Below are 18,963 nucleotides of genomic sequence, written 5' to 3' on the forward strand. Positions count from 1 at the left end.
GTTGTTGGCATTAAGACCTTAGTTCCTTGCCCTCTGGACGTCCCCCTTGGCTGCTTGAGTGTCCTCAGGACATGGCCATGAACTTCCTGCAGAGTGAGCAAACCAAGAGAGCCTGAGCAAAGAGAAAGCTAAAGTGCCTTTTATGACCTACTCTCTGAAGTCACACACTCTCACCTCTGCCTCAAATGTACATTTTAAAAATGGCCCATATTTAAGAGAAAGTTTTCATCTAAGAACAGGATTCAATGTGTGCTTTACAATGTTGAAATCTATATTAGGTAAACCTTTCCAAATTACACTGGATGGTTTATTCACAAATATTTGTTTCCTTATAAGATATTCATTTATGTAGCACTAAAAACACCAGCTGGTTATTTTAGAGATAATCATGCTTTTGCCTTTAATTATCTTCACAGTTAATGAATTTTTGCCAATTCATTTGCAAGGATAGAAAGAGCCAGTGACTGGCCACAGTTTCTTAGAAATAGTGAGGTTCAGTATTGATCACCAGTTCACTGAAACAAAGAGTAAAATGTTCTAAAGAGGTGAAAATCCAATCCAATCCAATATATAAGGGGTTATTTTATGCTTTTTCAAGAACTTTTCTATTGCTTAATATTGCTTAAAGCCAGGCACACAGGCAACAAAATTCTCTAAGGAGAGCCATCTTATTTGGTCCTTTTGGCCCAGTCAAGCTTTACTAAAAATAATAAAATAAAATAAAATAAAATAAAAACCAATGACCCAGACACCTTACCCTTCTCCCACCTGAACCAAAAATGAGATAAATGATCAGACCCAGTATGTATGTTGGGAAATGGGAAAGGAATAGAACCCTGTAGGTTTTATTCCTTCTGAAATTATTGCTGAAGTACTTACAGGGGGAAATTATTATATATAATATATACATTATTGTCTTAATCAATCTGTGAGTTTTGGAGCATGTACCTGTGGAGTAGCAAATATGTAAGTGAATGTTACTTGTTTCCAATTCTGTGCTGCTTAATGTCACTAACCAGAGTTTGAAAAACTCTTTGCAGAAATAGAATGCATTTTATTGGTAATAGAATGTAGACTGTAACCGATTGCTATATTTGCATTAGTATGATTATATATTATTAAAATCAGGCACTCAGCAGGAGCCATCAAGAGTCAAAGAAGTTCTGGTAGGGATTTTGGTGTCCCTGCAGGTCCATAAAGTTATAAAGCTCTGTCATTTCCTTCTGTAGTGATATATTTTATTAGCAGCCAGTATCCCTCAGATACATGATTCCTGCCACTTTCAGAGATGTAAACAATTTCCTTTTTGAAATATATAACTAGGATCCTGATCATTAGAGCTAAGCAGTACATTCATCAGAACACACATTGGCTTTGGAGCATTCTTGAAACATTATTTCTCCTTACCAGCAAAGACTGATAGTCACCACCCTTGGTGTTATTTCCTCTACAAGAGTATTTGAATTAAAGCAATATTTTCAAAACTCATTTTATTACACTACATACACGTTCTGGGAATCACTCATGGTTAGGATCATCTTATTTGTATTTCCTTTTATAGGTTTAAACATTTAAACCACTGGTATTGTATCCTAATTTACTGAGGACTTAGATACATTGCACTATGCTGTGTGCTTCTATGCTAAGTAATAAAGCTTCAACACATTGGTCTGTGTTTTGCACCTCAGGAAAAAAAAAGCCAAAAAACTAACAAAACCACTGTGTGAATAAATACAGTGTAATGGCCAGCCTGAATTTTTCTGCATAAATATGTTGTTTTGCCCTGTCATTTGCTTTTAGGTTTAACCAGTTTTCTTTGTTAGTCTTGTGTGCTCAAAACCAAGGGCAGCAAAGGTTTGTCCTGCCTGCCTCTCTAGCGGCTGCTTGAGGCAGAAATCACACTGCCCCAGTGTTTGCCCCCTGATGCAGCTCATTAGACCTTGAGCAGCTGCTCAAGTCCATTAACAGTCATTTGAGCAGCAAGTTGGGGAAGTTGTACTGCTAAAAGCTAAGGGTGGAGCTGAGAGCTGGGAATGGGGCGGTCTCAGCTGCCAGTACTTGGCGTATATATTGTCTCAGATTTGGGGACAATTTTTTAATCAGGTTATTTTTCAGTTGTCACATATGGTAGGTGGAATATGTTTGGCTGTGAGTTTTGCCAGAAGAAGGCTGTAACAGATTGAACTGTTCATTTTTTTCCAGCAACCATGATATGTTAAACATTTAGGTAATGTGGAGTCAACTCTAAAATTGGTCAAAACATATTTACCTTTACATGTACTGAAAAATGCCATGTAAATCTGCATATTTACTTCTTATCCTGTGTCATCTTAAATGCTAATTGAATTTTCATCAGTCATGGAAAACATCCTATATTTTTTTAAAGCAAAGAAAAGTAAATATAAGTAAGCCAGCAGAGCAGATGCAGCTTAAAACCTACAAATTATACAAGGACTTGAACTCCTCTAAGATTCTATTTTTAAGATCCAATCCTTTTTTGGTTTGTTTGTTTCAACAGGGGTGTTAGAGGATTGAAAATGCTTTATTGATGGAAAGTGGGAGCTGTTACTCCCCCCACCTCCTCTACTCAGCAAAACTGAAAAAGAAAGCAAGCCACTTGGATTCCTAGCCAGATCTTTAAATGCTAACAAAAAATGGGAAGACTATTTCTAAGTGAGAAAAACCTTTGTATCACCATAAGTTTTCCATCATTTCCCACTTTGATTTGTGTATGTGTGTTTAATAATCCAAATGGTTGAGGATTACCTTAAAATGGTTTTCCAGAACGTGAAACTAAAAGAAAACCCACCTGGATGAGATATCAGCGTCTCCTCCCTATGTACCTAGTCTTATTAGCTGCCTTTCCGTCTCTAATTGGAAATTATACTATGTGCAGTGTACTTTTCATGATTCCAACCACAGCCAACTACATCTAAAACAATCATTATTAAATTATCCCGGTTATCAAAAAGACTGTTTATACGGCTGGCTAGCAGACCTGCTGGCCATACGATTGCCTCCCAGGTCACCGTCCAGTGATAAAAGAAAGATTAGGCTAAGGAGGCTCGGGCACCCAGGCGCTTCCCCAGCGACGAAGCTGTGCCCCCACGCAGTTAGTTGCCTGCGCGGCGGTCACGGCCACACCTGGCCGTGTCCCCGTGTGTCTCCTGCGAGCCAGGGCTGTGGCTCACCCTCGCCGAGCTGCTCGGTGCAGCAGCGGCCGCGGCAGAGGGGGCCGAGGCGCTCCCGGTGGAGGAGGCTGGGGGATCGCGGTGCCAGTGCTGCATTGGCCAGAGCCGCGGCGGCGAGTGAAGTTCTCGGCGCTCACTCCGCCAGGCTGCTGCTCGCCCTCAATTGTTGATGAGTCCTGGCGCTCCTCAACGCACAGGAGAGACTCCCATTTTGCTTTCCCAGAGAAAAGAATGAGAAATGAGCTGCCGAATTTGGCAATGAGAGGAGTGAAAGGCAGTTTTGTGCCAGCAGCTAAGTTGTAAAATTGCTTTGGAGGCTGCCCGGGGAGCACGATAGACCTGACAACAGACACCGTTGCAGATCAAAGGCTGTCCTGATTGCACAGGAGTCCGATCACTGGGATGCAGCCTCAGCTCCGGCGCTAACTATTTGTGGCCGAATAAAGGGAACGAGTCTAGAAATACGATTGCAAATGGTATTCCAGAAAGGAAAACACAGACACCCAGAAAGGAAGGGGAGGAACAGCCTAACTGATGTGTACCTTTTTTTTTTTTTTTTTAAGGAGAATCCCTCAGGTATGTTCTCTTCTCCCATTATACGTTGCCTCATCCGCATGTGTTTTTGTGTCTGTCTTGTTACATCTTTTTGTTCGCACTTTGAATCACAGCTATGGGGTTCTCCTAGTGTAGTAGATGCATTTGTAAATGCCCAGTTAACCTGTGTATGTAATATAGAGGATCCTATTGAGGATCACTGACTTTACTCATTGCTTTGTTGTAAAATGCAGAATGATAAATGATTGCTTAGTTTCTACTCAACTTTCAGGGAAATATCTGCATAGGGACAAACAGGGCTGGGATAAAAGACTGTCATATTTCCTGATCCCTGGAATTTGGGGGAAAATTAGAGTCAAACGGAAAAGTTGAGGGCTTCCAGGAAGAGGTTAAAAGCCAAGATGCCATAGATTAGCATTGTGTCACCCAAATGTTTTTCCAGCAAAGCATGAAGTATGGAGCAAAGTGAGCTTTAGCAATGGTTCTGCATTTCTAGCTCTTGATCAGTCCCCCGAGATGAAGATTCTGCCCATTTACTTACAAGATATGAATCGCTTAAATTGTGTGCTTGCTTCTGCCTTACAACTGTTGTAAGGTGCTGGAGGAGGCAGTGTAAAAAAAAATCTCTTTGCTCCAACAGTGTGAGTAAACCCGAACTTCTGCAATTACATCATCGATATACATGTATAATAAAGAGAAAGACAGATATGGCAACAATAGTGATGTTGGCTGCCTTCAGGACCTAGGCTGAGATGACGAAGCTTAAAGACAATTTTCCTTATTAGGCTTTTAAAAGAGGAAAATGAAAGGGGTGGATGGGTAACACACGTAAAGATGAGTTTCAGTGATACTCAACATTTTTGTAGAAAGCTAAAAGTATACATTTTTCTCATTTTGGACTTGATAATTAATATAGCACTTACTCGTTTTAAAAGTCTTGCCAGTTTTACCCTTCAAACACAATATTACTTTCATAAAAGTGGGTAAAATTGGCAATAAGGCAAATGCACATGTAGTTAAATGATGTTTGTGTGGAGGGGAAAATGAGAATGAAAAAGTTCGCTAAATTTCTGTGCATGTCAAAATATTTTAAGGATTTTTCTGTGTTTTGTTAACATACAGAGTTAACATCAAGGTCCTAGGACTTTGAATTATTTTTGGGGTTGCTTTTTTATGATTTAAAAGTCCAAATGGACTAGAGTTAAATGGGATTTAAATGTTATTTTATTTATACTGTAAAGTACATCATTGCCCTGATCTTTTTAAAACATAAACCTCATTTTTGCCAAATGATAGCTATCTGGAGCACTGAATTGGGCCACACAATGAGGAAATGAGGAAAACTGTTGTTTTAAAATGTCACACATTATAACAACAACATTGTTAAAATATGGTAAGTAGCTACAGAAATTTCTGGGACCAGAAAGCAAGATACAGAAAATGAGCAAAGAGTTGAGTTTATATTCATTGGTAGGGTAAGAAAAACCTTACATATTTCTTCTATGTTGACATCTCATATGGAGAGGGCTATTATATCTGTAGATGAAATACTAAAGCAATGATGTAACAGTTATTTTACTGACCTTATTAAAAAATTACTTTTCAAACTGATGAATAAACTGCCCTTAGATAACTTAAAATAATACTTGAACTCATTTACAAATTTAAAACTGTAATGGAATTCTGTTGAGAAAGTAATTTCAATAGCATTGTGGACTTGGAGTTGAAGGTAAATAAGCACGTATGGATTTAATTCCTAGGATTTAATAATTTATTCTTAAACTTCCATTAACTAGTCTTGGAAACTTCTCCCAGAGATTATTATCATGTGTTTTGATAAATCATGCCCAGGTGAAATCCGAGGTAACTATATTAGGTATGCCTAGAGGAACCCCTTTCCATATCCAGATTGTTAACAAATAAACTGTTTTCTTTCCTAGGCTATCTAATACTGTTCTATGGCTGCTAATCTTTAAATATGTAACAATGAAGTACGGTACACAGAACTACTTGTCTAAGAGTCCACGGATCATTTAAAATAAATGGCAACAGTCCTGATTCCCCTTCAAAGATAAATTATACTGACTAGGGTACGTGTGAGGGGGACGGGATTGGTCAGTAAGGAAGAGAAAGTACTTTGGCGTCTCCGCATATTTAGGGAAAACCTGTGTTTCTGAATATCAGTATATTTTTTATATGATTAAATCTTTTCCTGATGCTCTAGGCATTTCCATTAGTATTGATCTACTGAAATAATGCAACCCATCAAGCCACACAGTGAATTCTCTGAGGCATTTTGCTACCTGTATGTTTTTTTCCACCAGTTTTATCACTATCAACTTCTGCCATTTATTCTTTCTATTTTATGGTCTTAACAGCAGAAGGACTTTTTCCAACATTTTTAAAGATACTGGATTTTCCTTCCACACCCCCAAAATTTTCCTGCTTTTCAGGTGGAAATGTTAGGAATTTTAAACACCTATGAAATTTATTACACTTTTACAGATAGAAAATCTACTTTCTTACTATGTTATGGTTTACACCTTATATCAACTTCCTCCAGAGGAAACACAGAAGTGAAGATACACGAATCATTTCTCTTTCTCTTATAAAAAATGGTTGCAACCCAAGGAACATAAATGTTTCCTTTTTCTTGTGTATCCTAGTTATAGTGTATAGTTTAGGTGCAGGATATAGAAATTACTGTCCTCTTGATATGGGTGAGGGTTTTATATTATTCTGCCTACATAGAGAGTATAGAAGACATTTTATAGTATATTCAGCATTTGAAAAATATTTTAAAAACTTTGTTAAGGGACGTATAACTGGCAAAAGCTAAACAATTTCTTTATCAATGGAAAACTTTTAGCAAAAAATGCCAGTGAGATAAAGATGGAGCACTAATCAAAACACTAAGTTTAGTACTTTGTACTATGTGATAGAAAAAAACTGGAATTAGTCAAATTCTGGCTCAGTCTCCAATTGACTGGGTAAACTTGGACTGTCACTTTACCTTTCTAAGCATTGATTTCCTTGTAAGCAAAAGAAAAATGATTAAATGCTCACGAAGATCCCTTCTAGTTCTCAGACTCAGACAGTCTCTAAAATCTACATAACGCACATTCTCCAGGGTTGATTCCATTTGAAATGTAGCTACAGGCTTACTTGACTCTGATCTGCTTCTCCTGAGAGGTTAGAGACATTTTCATTACTGTTTGTAAATAGTACTTAACTGCCTAAAAACCTGAAGAAAATGTATTAATCCTTTTGTAATTAAATAGGAAATTTGTCAACTTGTTTTTCTTTTCCCAACTAGGCAATGATAAGTATCCACCTAATCATATTTTATGTAACTGCATATTTTCTGTAAGGCCCTGGATCTGTGAGTCATAAAGTATTTGCTACGGTTTTGATAGATATTGAAACGCTGCCATTTTGCTACAAGAAACAAATGGTTTGTGAGTATTTAGCTGCTCAGTTCTTTAGAGCCATTCATAGATAAGTTTTATTGAGTGCTTTGTAAAACTCAATGCATGTCCATCCTGTACTTAGCCATTTGAACGAATTTGCTCTCTGTCCCTCCAGCTCTCTTCTCTTCTGACTGGGCACACTCACTGACCCTGTGCCTGAAAGGATGGAGTGCAGGACTCCCTCATGGCTGAAGGGTTGAACTCTAGGCAAGCTTCCCAGAGCTAAGGAGAATTTTGATTTCCTTCTTAATTTCAAGGAAGGTTGATTGGGAGGAGGCAAATATATATAGATTGTTTCCTATATGTGAAAATTAAAATTTAATTCTAGGAAGTTCTTAGAAAGTCACCTATAAGATAAGAAAGCAGTGCTTAATCACCCAGTAAGGTGCAGTGATACGATTGAAGGGAGTTGACCATATTTTAAAAATGGTAAGCAATTAAGAAATATAAACTTGATAAATAAATATAGCAAATTATAATAAATGTATGCCTCAATTGCTCGCTTCTTTCCATTTAGCCTTGAGTGGGAGAATTCTCTTGATCCTCTGTCTACTCTTTGTCTTAGTGACCCAAATTACCCTAGTGACCTATACTAGCTCTTTAAGGGGTTTTCTGCCAAGATATCTCATATCAGCTGAAAGTCAAGATTTAACTCCTCCACTTCTCCCCAAACTTCTCCTCTTCCTAATTTCCTCAGTCTCTCAGACTGAACCCTGAGTCATTCTCACTGCCTTCTTCTCCTTCATACCCCTTATTCAGTTACTAACCAAATTTTGGTTTCTCTTTTACACATAATTTATAGTTTTGCCTCCTTTCTCTTCTAATTCAAGTCGTTATCACTTTTACCTAAAATACTGCTCTAATCTTCCAATTGTTTTACTTGCTATGCTGTTAGCATAGTCTCTGAGCATCTATTCTGCGTACTACTGCCAGGTTCCTTGTCCGAAAAATATTTTGATTATGGCACACGTCACTCTGCAGCTTTCAAGGACATCGTGTTGTTTATAAAATAAAGCCCAGAATATTTAATTTATATAAAACACCTTTTATAACTAGATCGTAGCCTGCCTTTCCAGAGTTTACGTTCTGGTTTCTCACCCATTTTCTATCCCAGTTAAACAGATTACTCAATTTCCAAATACTGCCATTTCTTACTCATCTATAGGATTTAATTACCTGTGCAATTCATTTACTAATTCATCCTTTACCTTTTCGTCAGATTTCTTCTTTTGTCTATACCTATAGTTTAAGCTTTTATTGTTGCATGGTATTTAAAAAATATTCCTAGCTGGACTGTCAATCCCTTAAGTACAATGTCCATAAACTTTGCCAAGATTTCTACATCTTTATTTCATAACCATAAAAAAGGACACTAAGAAGAGCATTGCTTCACAGAGCTTTGTGAAGCAAAAGTGGTTATTATCAATTATAGATATGTTCCTATTCCTCAACACCTTGTGTATGGAAGGAGGGTTCTCAGAAAATATATATATGTATTTTTGCTTTTGTACATAATTTGCATTCTTTATCAGTTATTAGAGGAAAAGACCAGTAAGGGAAGGAGAGATACTGGTATATGAAGTAGGAAATACCAAAGAGAAATTAAATAAAGCCTGAAGGAAAAACTCAAACTTCTACCATGACCCGAGATAGAAATTACCTCTGTCACTACATTTAGGACAAATTGCAATAGTTTTACACAGCCTATCTTTGGTAAAAAATACAAATGTCCTGAGATTCCGATATGGGCTATGTGCGTTTTCCAGAGTGTTATGAGGCAGAAAATCTTTTTGGCTTCCCATGTCACAACTGACATTTTGAGCCTACCACCCTAAAATGCTCCTGAGATCAAGAGGAGAGATTAGTGTGTGACCAGTGACCCTAGTTTATTCTCATGGTGCAGAGCACCCTTCTTCAGAAGGCACTCAGTAGCTCTATGGCAAATGACAGCATCTAGTGCCCATGACGCTTATGAACGCAAGTACTAAAAGGCAGAAGAGGAGGAGCTACAAAGAGGTAGAAGATGGGCAATGAACAGGGAGCTGCCTTCCTGACTTTATTTAGGTCAGAGCCATGTCCCATAATAGGTCCACATCAACTTGATGAAATTTGTCTTCCTTTTCTTGATCAGGGATTCTAAGAAAAATGAATGATTTTTTTTTTTTTTGGCTCAGTATTTCTAGTTACAATACTTTCCTCATTGGCAATTTTTCTTTACCTCCTCAGACTTAAACTCTTTCCTTTTTTATGTAAGTTAATAATCTAGAATGCACTCTACTTCTCTTCTATTTACCTTGCAAGAGAGCCCACTGGTGTTCATATTACTGGTTTCTACTCCAGTTGCTCCTGCTTTGTGGCATTCAGTCCCCAATGGCTTCTGCAAGAGCCACCATTCTGGAAAGAAATACAGAGAATCAACAATAGTGGGCTTTTGGTGGCGTTTTTTTTTGGTCATTGTTTTTCTAGGAGAAATTCTTAGAACATCTATTTATTACAAGATAGAAGGCTGTGCGACTGACTATAGACAGGGTTTTTGCCTGAGATATTTCATATTGGAGAGAAATTTTCCAAGAAAGGATGAAGAGTCTGAGCAAAATCTACCTTGAATTTCTTGTTTGAGGCTGAAACCTCTGAGGTCTTCAATATTGATGGTAGGGGCAGGGTATGTGAATGTGAGGGGCAAAGTATGGTCACCTCAGAAATCTATTGAGGGAAAACATGAGCCTAGCTTTGTGAGTTTTCCTTGTGAGTTTCTAGGTTTCTTATTACCTATCTCTTAAGAAACTTTGTTGGGCGGCGGACTTGGCCCAGTGGTTAGGGCATCTGCCTACCACATGGGAGGTCCGCTGTTCAAACCCTGGGCCTCCTTGACCCGTGTGCAGCTGGTCCACGCACAGTGCTGATGCGCGCAAGAAGTGCCCTGCCGCGGCGCAGGGGTGTCTCCCGCTTAGGGGAGCCCCACGCGCAAGGAGTGTGCCCCGTAAGGAGAGCCACCCAGTGTGAAAGAAAGTGCAGCCTGCTGACACAAGATGATGCAACAAAAAGAAACACAGATTCCTCTGCCGCTGACAACAACAGAAGCAGACAAAGAAGAAGACTCAGCAAATAGACACAGAGAACAGACAACCGGGGAGGGGGGGGGGTGGGGGAGAAGGGGAGAGAAATAAATAAACCTTTAAAAAAAAAAAAGAAGCTTTGATGAATTACTCTTTTAGTTGGTCCCAGTTGTCTGGACTTCAGACCCTAACACACTAGATATTATTTTTTTTTTATGTTTAATTTTCAAATAACTTCAAACTTACAGAAAACTGCAAAAAACAAACAAAAAACCAAAAACGTAGAGCTCCAATATACTTCTATTTCCCCAGTTTCCCAGATCCACCCATCTTAACATTTTGCCACAGTTGTTGTACATTGTATGGATCCGTCTATCTGTCTCTCTATCTCTGTCTATCCCCACACAAGGTATTATTTGCTGACTGTTGTATTTGGAATATAAAACTTCCTCCCATAAGAATGGAGAAGACATTTCTTAGAATGTAGAAAAATTTAACAATCTATAAGATGTGGCACAAATTTCAAATACTAAATTTGATTAGAATTATAAAATGCTGTATGTGTTTTGAAAACCTATAGAGCACCAAGAAAGTGTTGAGATAGTCATAGTTTCTGGATATCTAAATGTTTTTCAATTGCTCTTCAGTTAATCCACACATCGTCTTGGTTTTCGTTGTGGACCAATTGCTTAGTTCAGTTATCTAAAACTCCTAGAGGACAGATGATTTACTGTACTGTTTAATACCAGATGGAAATGGATCAAAAAGGAAAGCCTGTTTATGTTTCAATGCAAATAAATTTGTTACTACATGTCTGCAAAAATTATTGAGTGATAAAAACCAAATAATCTGAAATTCTATGGAGAGGTATTGGGAACTTCTACTTGTCAGGAATTCAAACATTAATGAGCAATTAATTAATTTGGGGCAGTAGTTTTAGAAGAAGAATAAACATCAGATATTTATAAATAAGAATACTACTATTGATTAAGACTTCTATTTCTGAAATATTCTGCTGTGTTGAGTGCTGAGTGACGGCTGTCTAGGTAATTAAAATTCTATTTTATTTGGTTTGAGAGATAGTAGAAATGACCTTTGGAAAATAACTTAATTCCTATATGGCTTGCTTATTAGTGCTGAGAGAAAAATGCTGTCCCAAGATCCCAAATCTGGATCCCAGTAAATCATCTTGGAAGAGGAATAACAATTGATCCTGAAGAGGAAGAGAGAAGAGAATATAGTTATGCAAAATCTGTCACTATTCTCAAAACAGCAATTCAAAGCCAGCATCCTACTGCAGGGAAGTGAGAACATCAACTTCACACATAAAAAAACAGAACGTTTTCCATAGTCTTGAATCTTAGCATGTTTGTCTTAATTACATTTTGCTTATGTTACTACTGAAACTAGATTGGTGGGTCCTGAGGACTCAGCAGCTGGCTATGGGAGAAGGCAGGACTGGCGTGTCCAAGAGAGCAGATGAAAGCCTTGAACTTAAAACTCATCCCAACATAATCCACATTGCAGAAATTCCAGTGCACAGAGCTGATGGTGTTTACATGTTCTGTTCTTGATACAGGCCTTAGGCTGCCCGAGGGAGGGATGCCTCCTGTGCCACTCTGATTGAGAGGTGTACCTCATGCCACTTGAGCTGTCTTTGCTCTAATTAGACTAGCTCTAAAACACTCAGAGTCTAGGGGATTCCTTCTGGATTAATTACAGAACTGTGAGCATTTTTGCAGAAGAAATGAAGCAAGTTCAATTTCAGACAAAAGCTTGTGTCTCTGTGTGGTTTTAATGTCTGGCTACCTGTGTAGTGGCCTGGGGCTCGGCTTTCCCACTGCCTCTCTCCCTCGCCATCCAGTGTGGTCTGAATACTTAGTGCCTCTACCCACCTTCCCGTCTACTCTTCTCTAGAGTATGAGTTCCAAGAGGGTAAGGACTGTGCCACTGTTCTTATTGCAAAACTGGTAGAATGCTTATGAATATTAGATGCAGGAGAAGAAAAACTGTTGAATTAAAATGGTTCTGATAGGATACAACACAGCAGTAACCTGTGTTTGACATTATTAATAACAAAATCTGGTGTTTTTTTTTTAAGAGTTTCCTTCATATTTTGTAGAAGGAAGGATGACATAGATTATGGTAGTTGGTCAGAAGGGATATTCCAAAGCAGATGAAATACTTGTGGGGGAAAAAGAAATAACAAAGATATGAGTGGAAAGCAGCAACTGGTTTTGTTATTTAGGAAGACTCTGCTGAGTGCCTGTTTGTGTACTAGGCACTTTGCTAGGCTTTGCAGAAGGGAATATGGAGAGGAATAAAAAGAGACCCTGCCATCAAAATCTCTTATAGTGTACAGCGGGAGGGAAACATGAACATATATTATCACCCAAGGAGTGAATGAAGGGGGTTTGTGGGAGTATTAAATGTGAGTTAAATATGAACTACAATTGGAAGGAATGCAGCATTGCATATTGCAGCATCGATAGTCTGGTGAGGAGGAACTAAAAGTACATTCTATCTGAGCAAAGAGGTAAAGAAATATGTTTGGTTAGAGCAGAGAATGTATGTTGAGGAGCAGGGCAGTTTAGTATGTCTGAATTTCATGGAGCAGATGTCAAGGAGCCACTGTTAGGTATAACTGATTGCAAAGACCATCTGTAGTTTATTGAAATTGCTTGCTTATATGACTCTCCCTTTTCATTGTGCTATTACAGAGGGCAGGAATGCTTGCTGTTTTCCTTGCCTTTATATCCCCCCAACCTAGTGCAGGTCACAACACATAGAAGGTGCTCAATAAATATTTGTTGGGTGAATGAAGAATTGATATCTTAGTCCTGTCAGCATTCTTAAAGCTCTGGAAATCAAATGCAGATTTTTAGCTAGTCAGATTCCTCAAGAATAAAACTTTGACTTCATCAACACTAGTAACCTTTTCTGTGTAGACCAACATGGAGGTACTGGGATTACAGAGAATGGTCTTTCAAATGAAGAGTTTGTAACCTTATTGGAGAGAGAAAACACAGACATGTCATGCTTGTTGTGAATAAAACATCATAGAGTGAATTTAATTGTTGCTCTAATGTCAACACATATTAATCAATTTTTTAGAATCTGTTAAATAAATAATACTCCTTCAAATTGTGATCAGATATTTTTCACCTGACGTTATGGCTTGATTTGCATTTACCTATAAAGGCAAGGTTATGCAACCTCAATTACAATCTTGGAAAACTGTCAACAAAATCTTATTAAATACTGTTTAATTATTAAAAATAAATTAAGGCAATCTTTCTTGATTTCTGCTTGAAACAATATTAGACAGGTAGGAAATTCAGGGATAAAAATAAGAGGGTGGAAAAAAAAAACCTTTAGTCCAAACAATGCCTAAAGTCACGAAGGCCAGGCAGTGGCCCTCAATTAAAACTGAAATTCCTTATTCTACACTTGTTTTGCCATTAAATCTATAGATTTCTTCTTGGCCAAAGATAGGCTATTTGTGTTTTATTTATTTTTCCATGTAAAATCTGTCTTATTATTTTCACTGTTCAATTAAGAACAGCCAAATGCATACCAAAGGGAAGATCATTTCTGGTCATGTATTCATGCGTAGTTTTAACTTATATAGCTTGGGGGTTTCAAAAATATCTGCAAGTTAATAGCGGTGTTAAATTTTCTAGGGCACTGGCTTTCTTTATTTTCTGGAATATTGTGTTAAAAATAAGTAAACTTCCATTGATTTATCTGATTTTTAAAAAATATGGATATGCTTATCCTAATGCATAAGTGGGCACTTTTTGAAAATAGTAAGCAGATTTAGAGCACGGTCACCCTGTTCTCTGCTTTAAAAAGAGATGTCCTGCCTGCTGATGGGAGCACTGCAATAGTCTCTCTTTGTAGAATTTTCCTGGAGATCTCAGATTGTTAGGCTATGGAAATCAGAAGAAGAACTAGGCTGAAGAGCCTAGCATGACTGTATATTCAGGTTTTTTTTTCTAGAATACTGATAAGATATGGATCACTGGGAGAACTCCAACGTCTACTTAATCAGGCAAAACTCATGAAAGGAAACAGGCCACGGTGAGCCTCACTGCTGAATCTTTGGCTTCTTTCCTTCTGTCCCCTGTCTGTATTCTTGCTCCCACTGGGTCTCACATAGACCTGCCTTCTCATCTTAAGCAAATTCTCTGTTCATTCATTGATCCCTCCATTCTATTAAAACATAACTGCATTGTGTCTCATTCCCTTACCTATTTGAGATGCTTTAAATTATTTCAACTATGCAGGTAAGTATTTCATGTACCAATGGGATTATCTTTGAAAGAAAGACCATGAATTAAGAATGATTAAAAAATTATAGGTCTTTCAAAAGGAACCAACAAGAGATTAGGAAGATCAAATGCGAAGCATCTAGCCCTCTGCTGCCCAAGAAATTGGTGACACAACTCTAGCTTCGATTGGTCTATTTATATTTGTTCATAAAGAGCATATTGAAGTCACTTATAAATGTTATATAAAAAAACATTTCGATCCTTCCTTCCTTAAATTGTATTTTCTTATATTATTCCTATTTCATAACCCCTTCCCAAAATAAAAAATTTCTTTGTAACTTTCTTTCATTGTGTAATTGAATTTAAATGTCCCTATTAGTAAAATTTGAACCTCTAGAGAATGGAAAATAGCTTAAAAGAAAATAAAGTAGATGTGCTGGGAGTAGCAAAATAAATTTTCACTTATATGGTGTGATTTCAAATGCCATAAAGCCCTCATTTGGTGTGATTTCAAATGCCATGAAGCCCTCATATGGTGTGATTTCAAATGCCATGAAGCCCTCACAATTGGGGGGAATAACCCTCATCATTATCCCCCTAGAATGCTGATGCTTTAATTGCTATGCTAAAATTCTTCCAAATATCCCAGAAAAGTAAATAAATTGGGCTGCATCTGTTATTATCAATTATCATCTCCAGTCATTATAGTCTTTCCTGAAACTTGTGGCATGTCAGGTAAGACTTGAATGCATTGGCCACTTGAGGCAGAGAAAGGAGTCATTGAATGGGCTAAAAAGAATTGTGAAGGGATAGCCAGAATGTTGGGAGAAAAATTTATTATTTCACAAACCTTGTCTTTGTAGAGCTAGGTACTCCTCAGGTGGGGAGAAACTTCAACACTCAGATCACCTGCGTGAGAGCTCCTCTAGATTTTAGGAAACCTTTGATTTAGGAGAGTGTTCTGTAGTTAAAACCCATTTGGGAGAGGGAGAATCTACCTTGGAGATGGAATTTTCTATTAAGGATTCATCAAGAATGATTTCTTAAGTGCTGTACACTTTATCAACAGAGGGTCTTTTCAGTAGAATATTTAGAACATTTATATTTAGTACATTCAGTATTTTAAATGGATAAGCATGCAGTTTAAATTAAAACTATGCTTTCTCTGACAGTAACTATATGCATTTTATATTGGTATATTATCTGGATAGTGTAGTGATATGATAAAAGGTTAAGGCTTTGGAATTATATAATCTGTGTTCAGAGGTAGAATTGTGGTGTTGGGAAAGGTGCTTAATTGTACTGGGCTGCAGTTTCCTGCTCTCTACAGCAGAACTAAGTATAGTACCTTCTTTAGAGAATTGTCTGAAGATTGTGACATATCATGATTAAATGAAATATTTTTAAAAAATGCTCTGCATAGTACCTGGCACAGAGAAAGAAAATATTAAATGGTAACTGCTATTATTATCCTTTGTTACCCATTAGCTGTCTTTACCACTTGTGATATGCTGCAAAAAGAAATAGGTATATTACATTTTGTAGATCATGAGTCAAGTGACCTGAAGATAAAAACTGGGGCATATTCAGAGGTGGTATGGATAAGTGGTGAATTGGTATATGTGTAAATGCAGGTATCAAGACTCCCTGCAGCCAAAGACCTTTCCCAGGGGTTGACTCCAGGGAATGGGTGCCTTGGTCCTGCAGGGTTATCTAAGTATTACACCACAGCATCCATTATCTTCCTTTAATTTAAGAGACATCCTCCAATGAAGCCAAATATATGGGCTGAGGAAAAGGAGCTGATGTAATAATAGTGGATGGTAGACGTCTGGGTCACCTACTCATGCAGCTTATTTTGCTTTCTGAACCTGTTCAAACTGAAAATCCCAGTTATATCATCTCCACCTTACAGTGGATTGCTATTGGGGTCAGCCAATTTTATGAGTTGGTGGGTCTAATGAGACCCAGATCATGATCAATGTCATTACACCTTCAATTGCTCTGTATATGTCTGGGCCCAAGTTGCAGATTAGAAAATATTTCTTGAATGGGATATGCAGATAGCATGATCTTTCTTCAGAACTCACAGGTCAACATTTTGATTCTCTTATGGGGCTGGCCATAAAGGCTACAAATTATCTTTTCCCACCAAAGACATCTCTGGTTTATAGGGTCTGAACCTACTGCAGAACCCTGGGCTTCACTAAAAGCAAGCAGCCTTTCATGCCACCAGCAGGTGGGGTAGAGTAGTGCTCCTGAGTATGGAAGATATTGCCTTCAGACCCCGAAGAGGCTATCAGGCTTTGGGTATGAGAGACAGGGACTAGTATTTTACTTCGGGGCTTGGGGGGTTGGGAGAATATTGTCTAGACCACTTACCTCTAAAACTGCACTGAAGTGGGTCTCTGAATCGTCATAGAATTTATCTCCCTGTGGAGCTCATATGTCTTTTGTTGGAATGTGAAAAGCAATGATTTATTTTTCACATTGGAGGAGATGTTAGGGTATGCTCTGGACCACTTGCCCTAAAAACCTCACTGATGTGGAAGGCCTCTGAATCATAATAGGATTTATCTTCCTCTGGGGCTCAGCGTGTCTTATCATGTCTTTTCTTGTTTATCTTCTTGCCACTTCTTACTTGCTGGGTTGAGTTAACATAAATGTAATGGACTCCCAGAGACAGATAAAGTAGATACGACCCCAAGTATTGGTTCTTCTGAGGGCTACAGAGACCCACAGGTTCTATGGTCATGGCAGATGGAGTTCAGGACCATGTCAGTTGACCCCACTTTGGAGTTTGTGTTTCTGTGTGATGGAGCTGGACTCAGATGTGATTTTTGTTCACAAACCTCTCCTGCTACTTTTACCGGATCTGTAGTTGGCACTGGGGTTTAGTGTATACCCAGGGGACCTGAAACTCTGGACTGACCATGTGATAGCCAGGCCCTGAGCCTCAACAGACTTGCAACCCCTACACTCTGGTTTATTGGACTTACCGCACTCAGCTAACATGGAGGTGAAGAAGGTCAACCACCACACCAGGGATCCAAGAGTGCCTACAACTGAAAGCAGGAGAATTGCACCCAGCATCTATGTGGAATCTAAGCCCCCTCTTGATATAGACGTGGAGTGGACACAGCCATTCTAGGTTCCACAGGATGGAGGAATAGAGAATGGATTAGAGTGGACTTACTGATATTCTATTCATGAACTATTGTGATTAGTAATCGAAGAAAATGTGGCATTGGTGTGGAGAAGGTGGCCATGGTGGCTGCTGGGGATAGGGAGTGGGAGGAAGAGATATGATGTGGGGGCATTTTTGGGACTTGGAGTTGTCCTGGGTGGTGCTGTGGAGACAGTTACCAGACATTGTATGTCCTCCCATGGCCCACTGGGTGGACTGTGGGAGAGTGTGGGCTATGGTGTGGACCATTGACCATGAGGTGCAGCGGTGCTCAGAGATGTATTCACCAAGTGCAATGAATGTCTCATGATGATGGAGGAGGTTGTTGTTATGGGGAGAGGAGTGGGGTGTTATATGGGGACCTCATATTTTTTTAATGTAACATTAAAAAAATAAAGACAAAAAAAAGATAACCTGAAATGTAATGGACAAATGTGATGTTCTATATCATGTGGTCCAGGTTCCAGTGCACTATATACTATTATGGAGGGTAGGAGATTTAGCATAGTTTTTAGCATAGTATTTAGCATAGTCTTGGGGCAAGACTGTATAATCTTGCCTGCCTCATCTGAATATGAACTGCTTCTGAACCATTTTTCTGATAAGGATTGCCAACTCAATGATCTAATACTATATACCAGAGGCCCTGTTAATTTGCTCTATCAAAGTTTTTACATCTGGCACAGCACCTACATTTGAAGTGACTGCTTTGTTGTGTTTGTGGTAGTTCACTGTCATTCACAAGGATCCATCTGACTTTTGTAGGAGCCAGTCTGGTGAATTAAATGGGGATGATTTAAAAACTGAAATGATTGAGACCACTGCCTTTGCATCCCTTAAACCTTTAAGGGTGGTACTTATCTCTGTGTTCTCCAGGAAGTGAAATTGTTTTTGATTTACTCTCTTGGCCAGTGACAAGGAGGGTAGTTTCAGAGGCTTACACTTGGCCTTTGCTACTCTGACAACTCTAGTCAATGTGAAGGTTCTTCCAAGTATCAAGTATCTTCATTCCAATTACACATTTCAAGACTGGAGAAATTATTACTGGATAGGTCGATGCTCCTAGTGTACTCAGGGAGTGTCGGACTTGAGCCAAGACTACATTTAATACTTGCTCCTTTATGCCCTCACTGTAAATGAGATATATGATGATGCTTCAGGTCACTTTTTGTCAGTGTCAACTCAGAACCTGTGTCTCATAGTCCTCAAAATGTTTGGGTATTCTCTTTT

General features: G+C 38.5%; 1 protein-coding gene across 1 annotated transcript in view; it reads left to right on the forward strand.

Moving 5' to 3' along the window:
• Positions 1-3,087: 3,087 nt before the first annotated feature.
• Positions 3,088-18,963, forward strand: part of UNC13C (unc-13 homolog C) — a 738,074-nt gene continuing 722,198 nt past the window's right edge. The window contains exon 1 of the mRNA XM_058294229.1: positions 3,088-3,767. The gene's annotated coding sequence lies outside the window, so the exon portion shown is untranslated. The remainder of the gene's footprint in view (positions 3,768-18,963) is intronic.

This window comes from Dasypus novemcinctus, chromosome 3 (assembly GCF_030445035.2).
Source record: "Dasypus novemcinctus isolate mDasNov1 chromosome 3, mDasNov1.1.hap2, whole genome shotgun sequence".
Lineage (NCBI taxonomy): Eukaryota > Metazoa > Chordata > Mammalia > Cingulata > Dasypodidae > Dasypus > Dasypus novemcinctus.